This window comes from Piliocolobus tephrosceles, chromosome 15 (genome assembly GCF_002776525.5).
Source record: "Piliocolobus tephrosceles isolate RC106 chromosome 15, ASM277652v3, whole genome shotgun sequence".
In the NCBI taxonomy this organism is placed as follows: domain Eukaryota; kingdom Metazoa; phylum Chordata; class Mammalia; order Primates; family Cercopithecidae; genus Piliocolobus; species Piliocolobus tephrosceles.
The window spans coordinates 64,760,870-64,770,816 of NC_045448.1; the positions used below are offsets into that span (position 1 = coordinate 64,760,870).

At 40.7% G+C, this 9,947-nt stretch overlaps 1 pseudogene across 1 annotated transcript; it reads left to right on the forward strand.

Annotated features, from left to right (window-relative positions):
• The first annotated feature begins 954 nt into the window (after positions 1-954).
• LOC111550601 lies at positions 955-2,400 on the forward strand (annotated as a pseudogene). The gene has a single exon (XR_002734112.2). The product of XR_002734112.2 is annotated as a calcineurin B homologous protein 1 pseudogene (transcript).
• The last annotated feature ends 7,547 nt before the right edge of the window (positions 2,401-9,947 follow it).

A 9,947-nucleotide genomic window follows, 5' to 3' on the forward strand; every position in this document is an offset into this window, starting at 1 on the left:
GCCAGTGACTCAATTTCCATATTTGTGGCAATAAGCGCATGCCATGTGATCTAGACCACTAATAACTCTAGACTGGAGAAGCGAGGCCTAGAAATAACTCATTTTGGCAGAAGTGACAGTGGCGGCAGCATCCAGTGTCTAGTGACAACAGTGTCCACGGGGCTTCCAGTTCATTTCTATGTCTTGTGGAGGTAGGGGAGAGGTTGTCAGTGGTAGCAGTCCAATGTACCCTGGCCAGACATGTAGATTTGACTGTTCTGATCTCTTAATCTCTCTTGGTTCTGGCTCATTTCTTGCAGCTGGTTCTTCAGGCTTCACATCAATTCTAGGAGCTACCTATCAGTCTGCCAATAGATTGCTTATCTGCTTAAGATAAAGTCCATTTCAGTTGTCTGCATCCAAGAATCTTGACTACTGTAGGGCAAATGGAAGAATCACAGTGTGGGGCAAATCTGAGGTCAAAGCTGTCATAGAGACTTGAAGAGGAGGTAAAGGAGGGGAGCACAGTAAATATGTTGACGGTCCAGAAGAAAATGTGTAGATAATATACATTTGAGATTGAGGCCTTGCCTTGACAAACCACTTCTTGTCTTGAAGACACACTCTTCAACTCAGCTTCTCACAGAAACCAAAATCTCAGCTGATGGCAGAAGGCTGGAACCAGAGTGAGAAGGTTGGTTGCAACAAAGAGTAAAATGCTTCGTTAGGGGATAACCTAAGGCAGCTAAAATACCCAGACCCATTGCTATGGTAATCTACCCACATAATAATTACAGGTTATTTGCATATCTGGATTCCCTTTCATAGCCAGGGGATGGTGTGAAGTCAGTGCTAAAGCAGTAGCAAGTGGCTGTCATGTGTCATTTCTGCCCCAAGTGGTTCTGAAATTGGTTTAAAGCTTGAGGAGCCTTCATTCTTTTTGGGATAGAGGGTAAGAATCCTAACAGAATTCGGGGCTGGAACTCAAATGCTGACATCGACTCCTGAGCCAGGCGCTGCCTCGCGCCTGATTGGCGGGTCCTCGGGGCCGCCCTCCTCAGCGCACCACCCCTGGGTTCCCTCCCGGGTCCGCAGTGGAAACACTGCCCTCTCCCTTCTTGACCCCTAGCCCGCCCTTCCCTGCCTCCTTCCCTCCTGTCGCCCTCTCTTCTGGCGCCGCTGCTCCCGGAGGAGCTCCCGGCACGGCGATGGGTTCTCGGGCCTCCACGTTACTGCGGGACGAAGAGCTCGAGGAGATCAAGAAGGAGACCGGCTTTTCCCACAGTCAAATCACTCGCCTCTACAGCCGGTTCACCAGCCTGGACAAAGGAGAGAACGGGACTCTCAGCCGGGAAGATTTCCAGAGGATTCCAGAACTTGCCATCAACCCATTGGGGGACCGGATCATCAATGCCTTCTTTCCAGAGGGAGAGGACCAGGTAAACTTCCGTGGATTCATGCGAACTTTGGCTCATTTCCGCCCCATTGAGGATAATGAAAAGAGCAAAGATGTGAATGGATCCGAACCTCTCAACAGCCGAAGCAACAAACTGCACTTTGCTTTTCGACTGTATGATTTGGATAAAGATGAAAAGATCTCCCCTGATGAGCTGTTACAGGTGCTACGCATGATGGTCGGAGTAAATATCTCAGATGAGCAGCTGGGCAGCATCGCAGACAGGACCATTCAGGAGGCTGATCAGGATGGGGACAGTGCCATATCTTTCACAGAATTTGTTAAGGTTTTGGAGAAGGTGGATGTAGAACAGAAAATGAGCATCCGATTTCTTCACTAAAGGAGACCAAACTGTTCCTTGTGGTCTAGTATTTAAGAACTGGAACTTGAAAGTCCTCCTTCCACCAACTCCACCTCCACCCCCTCATTCCCCTTCTCCCAAAGTACTACTGCTGTTGCATGACAACCCCAAATATGTTCTGTCAACACAAACCTGCCTTTGGTGTATAAACAGGGCATTACAGAATGGTACACCCTATCTATTTCTGTTCAGTATCCATTCACTAGTTCTTCATTTCTAAATATCTTCCCTATTCTGCCGCTGAATGCCACACATCCATCCAGTCTGAGAAAGTGAGAGAGGCAATCATGCCAAGAACAAGCCAGCAAAGCTCTTTCACCAGGTGTAGAATGTAGCCCTGCTGCCTTCCCTCCAGTGAGTCTGCCAGCATGCTTTATCCTTTTTATATGTTCTTTGCTTCCTACTTCTGTGTCATCCAACATACTGTTCACTTACTCTGGCAGTCTTTCTGCCTTTCATTAAGCCTCAAAATCTCCTCTGTTCTACTTGGCACCACAAGCTATGCCCTATATATGTATTTCTGACTTGGCAGGATAGTTCAGGGGTCTGGCAGTTTTTATTTACCTTCATTATTAAATGGGCCTCTGGGATATTGCCTCTCCAGGAGCTTTTTGGTAACCAACATTTCTCTCAAAGTATGAGACCATCCTCTGCACTCTGCTCTGTCATCAAAGGCTGCTAGGTGGAGATACCCTTTTTGAAAGGTGGCCTTGGTGAGAAGTATGGAGTCAAGTCTTCTAGGCTGCTTGCCCACATCACTCTACCTCTGGCTCTGATTCTCAACTTTGTACCTATGTGGCTCCTCTTGTTAGTACAATGTTGACTGTTAAAAAAAAACCAGCAGTATGTTTACAGGTTTGCTTAGGTTGGGGACACTGTAACTACCAGAATGGCTGCCCTGACAATATGCCTAGGGACTTTCTCATGGCTTTTATTAACAAGGAGGCTGGGCACCCTATAAAGCCTCATGCATTCACACCTTTGCAGCATGGTTTATGCCTCAGTGTTATGTGCACTGGAATGTTTTCCACTTCACATTTCCAAGTAGAAAGATTAGTGTTACAGAAGTGCCTAATATCCCAGTCCAAATTTATTTATTTATTTATTTATTTATTTATTTATTTATTTATTTATTGAGACAGAGTCTTGCTCTGTCGCCCAGGCTGGAGTGCAATGGTGTGATCTCCACTCACTGCAACCTCAGCCTCCTAGGTTTAAGCGATTCTCCTGCCTCAGCCTCCCAAGTAGCTAGGATTACAGGCACACACCACCATGCCCGGCTAATTGTATTTTTAGTGGAGACAGGGTTTCACCATGTTGGCCAGGCTGGTCTCGAACTCCTGACCTCATGATCCACCCGCCTCAGCCTCCCAAAGTGCTGGGATTATAGGCGTGAGCCACCGCACCTGTCCCCAGTCCAAAATATTTAAAGATTGCTTCCTTAGTGTCTTGAAGTTTTGCACAAAATTCTTTTTTTTTTTTTTTTTTGAGACGGAGTCTCACTCTGTCACCCCGGCTGGAGTGCAGTGGCGTGATCTTGGCTCACTGCAACCTCTGCCTCCTGGGTTCAAGCAATTCTCCCGCCTCAGCCTCCCAAGTAGCTGGGTTTACAGACGTGGCCACCATTCCTGGGTAATTTTTGCATTTTTAGTAGAGACAGAGTTTCACCATGTTGACCACGTTGTTGGTCTTGAACTCCTGATCTCAGGTGATCCTCCGACCTCGGCCTCCCAAAGTGCTGGGATTACAGGCATGAGCCACCACGCTCAGTCACAAAATTCTTTATGAAATTTACACTTGGCAAATGTTAATAATGGAAGCCATAGTCTGCTCCTAATACATGTCCAAAGCATTGACTATTGTATCATTAGCTGCCTGGTTACATTAGCTCCCTAGCTTCTTGTATAGACCACTGCTAATCCCTTAAAAACAAGAGGTCTGGCACTAGTAGCACAACCTAAGGTGGCATTACAGGTCTTTGAGCAAGCCACAGCAACTTTTCTGCCAAAGTCAGTAGACTTCAGTGAATCAGGCTGCTGCTATCCTAATGTATGTGTCTATGAGTCTATTTATCCACACATCTGCCCTTGGCTGACTTTCTCTGACTCATTGCTTGCTTGCTTGTTTCCTTGCTTTGGAAAACTATTGAAGGTGTGTGGGTAATTCTTTAGGAAGGGGATTGCTACAAAAATACCACTGCAAAAGGGTGGAAAAGGGTGGAGAACAGGGGAGTAGCCTGGCTGGATGGCTCAAATATAAATGAATGAGGAATTCTTTATAAGTATCAGTCACACTTTGTGATCAAGTGATGTAATATAGGAATTAATGTAAAAGGGAAGCATGTCTGATACTGATCTATTAGAGAGGTATTTTAGAGGCTTCTTGATTGGCATAAAGTTCCTAAGGTTATAGCTTTTCCCTCCTTTTGGCTGTATAGCAAAGTGTTTTAATCCAAGGTTGTGCCTTACTGTTCCATTAAAATTGTATCTTCGATCCATCAATAAATACTTGTGTTTGAAACAAAACAAAACAAAAAAGAATCCTAACAGAACTCACCCCCAGCCATCACTAGTCAGAGAGCAAGCCTTCTGGCAGAGTAGGGTAGTGAAAGACATGGGCTCCAGCAGCAGTAACCTGAGTCATGTCCGAGGTGACAGAGAAGAAAATAAACCAGAAGGCCAGAATCTGGGAGGACTGAGAACCCGTAGGAAAAGGAGGGTGGGAAGGTGTTTATGAAGTAAGACAAAGGCTGAAGGTATTAGTGCTCTATGGGCAGTTACATGTGATGATGGCTGAGGGAGTGGGCTTGAGGGTGATTCTCCAGGCCCAGCCCCAGACGTCTCAGGGAACTAACATTGCCTCTTCTGATTCACAGTGATAATAAATAATTAACAATTATTTGTTATAATCTATATAATATAATGATATGTTACATATATCACTTTATTATAAAAATATATTTATATATTATAAAATAGACAGTTATAGATAATAGTATATATTACTATTATAGTTATAGATAGTAGTATATATTATCTATAACTATATATTTAGTTATATATGTTGCATATATAATAATCATAATTTGTCACTATATTATTTATAATAAAAATTTAAAAATCCAATTTTTGCCTTCTGATACCATTCTGAACCTGGAGTAGCCTCTTAAGGGGCAAAACTCGCTGCCATTTAGTGAAGTAAATTTAGATGAGAGTTTTTTAAGATATATATTGAGCCAGGCCTGCCCTACCCAACCCTTTTAAATAATATATTGAGCCAGGCCTGCCCTACCCAACCCCATCTTGGGACAGGAAGAAGGTAACCCACTGTAAGAGCAAGTTTGGTGTCCCCTTCTCCCTCTACAGCTTGATCCCTTGGTCAGGGACTGTGGCATCTTGGAGCTTCAAGGAGAGACAAGGCCTTAAGGAGAGAAGGGGCATTTTGGGACAAGATTGTCATACCTTCTATCACTGTCCTCTCATAAAACCTGCTCTAGCTTGCTCTTGCCAAAAGCAAACTGACCAGTGCTTAAAATGCAAGTCAGGAACAGTGCATGAGCAGTCATGCAGGATGACAGTGGGTGAGGTGATCTGTCCTTAAATCAGACATAATGTCCTCTTGCCTCCATGCATATCAGGACATCTGAGGAGCACTTCCTGTACCCTGGGCAGGATATTTTAAAAGTTAGCTGCCTCAAAGTAGAAAATAAAACTCAACAAGATTTTATCTTGTTTTTAATTTCAATGTCTCCCTGGCAGCTGTAATATTATACATAGTAAATATCTAGGTTAAACCAAATAGTCACATGGGAAAATGATATTTCACACCTCTATTTTGGAATTATGTGCAAAATTTGCCACATCTCTCTTGTTGAATAATACAGAGTTGAATTGATAACTACCCCAGTTGAACATGATGATCTATAATTAAGTTATTAGCCGTTGTTCTGTTGCATAAAAACATTTTATTTCTCAACGCAGGGGTAAAATCTATAGTAAAGATTGTGCTTTGTTATGCACATGTACCCTAGAACTTAAAGTATTAAAAAAAAAAAAAAAAAAGATTGTGCTTTGCAAGTTGTTATTTATCACTGGCTTATGTAAGGTTGTAAAAAACAGATTAAAAATGGCTAAAAAAAAGAGTGAATACTTAGAGAAATTATTAGGTTTTCTGTCAAAAAAAAACTTTTATGAAAAGTTAGATTTAGTTCCTAATAGAAGAGTAAAACCAAAAGAAACTTGCTTCCTCCACACCTGAGCTCTGCAGTCCTGTGGCATATATTATCCATGCTTAAAATTCCCCCCTTTGTGTTAAAGCATTGTTAGAGCAAGTAGAGCTGGCAATGTACTATCCTACCTCCCTTTATTTTTTATTCCTCTTCACTTTTCTCCAACTCCCCGTTGCTTATCATCTAGTTCTCCCTCCTGCCTTCTCTATCCTCTTTGCCTTTTTGTTTATTGCTTCCTTCCTCTTTCTCTATAGGCTTTGGACTTTCTCTCTTTTCTTTCTTCCTTATCTCCTTCTTACTCCTCTCTCCTTCAGACAATGCTGCCTTGTGGTTATGAAGAGCATGGGCTCTGGAAGCTGATTAAGGCTTCCAGTGTCGGTTCTGCCATTCAAACTGGGGTAAGCTACTTCATCTTAAACATGTGTATCAATCAGGGTTCAACCAGAGAAACAGAGATGCTACTATGGGAGGCACTGGGGAGGAGAGGGTCTGAAGGGGGAGCTAGAAGATCAGAGGGGCCACCCATCAGTTCACCTGAGAAGGCAGACATGCCCAGCTGCTGAAATAGGACTGTGAATAGGGAGCTGGTGGAGAAATCTATGGGGGGCTGTTGCCACAGAAGGTTCACATTCAAGTATAAGGCGGCACTGCAATTAATCAGCGGTGCCAGAGGCCCCCCAAAATGGCAGGATGTAGAGTGGAGGAGAGCAGACAACTGGAGCCCACTGGCACCTCTATGTCCACCCACTGCTGTGTCGAACGATGACGATCTTCAGAGAGTAATGGCTGCTGCTTTACTTCTGTCTTTCAAATCTCCTGCAAATTCTACTTTTGGCAAAATCAACCCCAGAATCATATGGGGGAGAGGATTCTGGAGAACCTAGGTCTAGCTTAACTGATTGGAAGAGTAAAAATCACCACATGAATCATTTAAAAAATTTAGTTATTCAGAGTTCATAGCTCATGGGGATGTTGTGGAAAGTAAATGAAATTTAATACATGCAAAGGAAGCACTAATCACAGTCTGACACATAGTAAGCACCCAATAAATGTTGTCATTTATGCTTTGCTTTCAATCCATTTCCTCACATTATACTCTTCTACCTAAGCACAATTATCAAATTTATCAATGTCCATTGCCAAATTTATCAGATACATTGGTATGTATCATCAATGTTCAGGATAATTAGTGAATGATTGTGGGATGTGTAACAATAAAATAGGTATTTATTGAACACTTAGTAGGTAACATATAATATACTTTTACGTGCTTTAGCACACATGATACTTATAGCAATCTTGTGACCATCATCATTCACATTAAAACATGAGGAAAGTGAGGTAGAGAGATTATTTACTTGCCCCCAAATTACACAGGATTAAACACAGTGCCAGTTTACACTGGAGTAATGTAAACTCACCATTTCAAATAACCTGTTCCCATTAAGAATAGGAATACCTCCTGTAGGAAGATTATCTTCAGAAACACAGCACCTTCAAAACTTACAACAGATCTTTTTTATTGTTATAGTTCCTTTTTTGTTGTTATAGTTTCACACAAAATTTGGGCAAATTATAAATCTGCCCTGTATGGTTTGCAATAAGACAGAAAGAACTTGGTATGAGGCAATGTTTGACAAAGTAGCCTTGCTCAAGCCAACAAAAAGAAGTAGTTGGGAAGAGAGATGGAGAAAAGCTGAAGAAAGGTTAAAGTTGGCTTATAATCGGATACAATTTTACAACCTAAAACATGAAAAACTTGCTCCAAATAGACTCCTAGTCCTCTTTAAAGCATGGCCTGTGACTTTTACTGAAATAAAAAGTTCCTTAAATTAATTACAGCCAGTAGTTCTCTTACCCTAGCCCTAAGCTCGAGTTGTCTCCTAAAGCAGAAACTCCAAATTGGCAGCTCTACAGATTGTACAGAGTGGGCTTGCGCAATCTTTTAAAACTTAGGAAAAAAAAAGAAAATCTAAATGTTTTCAGATGGGGCTTATCACAGTTTCTAATAATCTCTCCTTATCTCTCTCTGAGCCTTCCTTCACTTATTGATGCTACATGCCGCAATCTAGAAGGCATGTGAGCTTCCAACTCCTGCAGAGTCATGATTTCTAGGACAGATTTCAAAGGGATTGGCTGGTCCTGAATTTCCACATGGAAATCAACAGAGACAAGGGGCATGAACCTTCCCAATTCTATTTCTGCTCATCTGACCCCTTCCCTCCCAGCTCATTCCTAAAAGTTCTTTATGGATAAACTTGTTGTGTGGCATTCTGACAACTGCTAGGTTTACCTTCAGTTGGTATGAGGCAGTGTTTGACAAAGTAGCCTTGCTCAAGCCAACAAAAAGTAGAAGTAGTTGGAAGCAAGACCTGAATTGCTCAAAAAACCAAGTGATGAAACCATACAATTTCACCTTTGTCAAATGTTACATACATTTTGTAAGTGAAAAATCCTGAGACACAAAGGCTAAGCACTGACAGAGTGAAACAGAAAACTTAAGATTTGTTCATAAGTAGGCACAGGTGCAATCTCTGCAAATACACTTGAAAAAGGGTTAATTGTGTACTTATCAATTTGTAGGGCTTGACGTTTTAAAGTGTGATATTAGGGAAATATTTGATTTCCTAGAGTTTGGAACACATGTGGTATGAAAACTTGAAGGTACTATATGATAAATCATAATGTTTTAGCTATGTTGACAAGCAAAAGCTGGATTTGGTATTTTATGATAAAGATTGACAAAAATTTGTGGCATAATTTAAAACACCTGGGTGTAGTTACGGTATCCATAGATTTATTGAATAGAATCTTCCTTTTTTATAAAGATATGGAGATAAATGGGATTATAGAGTCTAGATCGCTAAAAGGAGACATAAAATCTTGCTCTTTATAACAGAAACCTCGTAGGAATTTACATTTGTAAATTTCTTCTGGTGTGCTCAGTTTCCTGGTATGTGTACCTGAATCTGAGCATCTGCCCCATTCCTTTATATCTTCACCATTCTCTTATGCTTTTTCTGAAACTTATATAGTTAAAGATGCTTTTGCTTGTATGGGTATTTAAATCAAATTATTGCTTTAAATTAAGTATAAATGTTACAATTTTGTTTTCCTAACTCCTGGCAATGTTCTGATTTTTGCTTTTACAAACAAAATACTTGTTTACAGTTTACAGAATGAGATGAGTGTAAATAGAGTCTTCAATTTAAAAAAAGCTTAATTGTTGAAATTAAAGAATCTCACCAAACATACTGAATATTATTCATTTGGAAAACTATATCAATTTACACACAATTACAATTCCAGAATGTGTGCAATCATGCACTTAACATAATTAGGGAAATTAATACAAATCCCAATTCCTCATACACTAATGATGGCTTCTAGAGCACATTATATCTTTCCCATTTTTATCCAAGGGATAGTGCATAGAGGCCTGGCCTGTGTAAAAAATGCACTTTTAGAAAAGTATGTATTCCCAATTTCAAGGATTCTTTTGAGTACTCAGGAAAGCATATAAAACTATATATAGACCCCTACAAATCAAAGCACACAAATTATTTGTTATTTATTTTAAGAGAAAAAGAGGTGAAATATTTGGCTTAAGCTCAGTCATCAAGGGGGAATAGTTTTAGAGGAAAGAGGTTTAAGTTGCACAATTAATATTATCAAAGGCACCAATAATAATGATCTGACTCATTTTGGAAAAATAATGCTGTCTTTGGGCTAGAATTTTAGAATTGCTTGAGTTGTGCTAGTAGAATTTTCTACAATGATGGATATGCCACATATTGTGCACTGTCAAATATAGTAGTGAACAGCAATGTGTGACTATTGAGCGTCTGAAATGTGGCTAGTGCAACTGAGGAAGTGGATTTTTAGTTTTACTAATTTTAATTAATTTAAGGGTAAAATTAAAT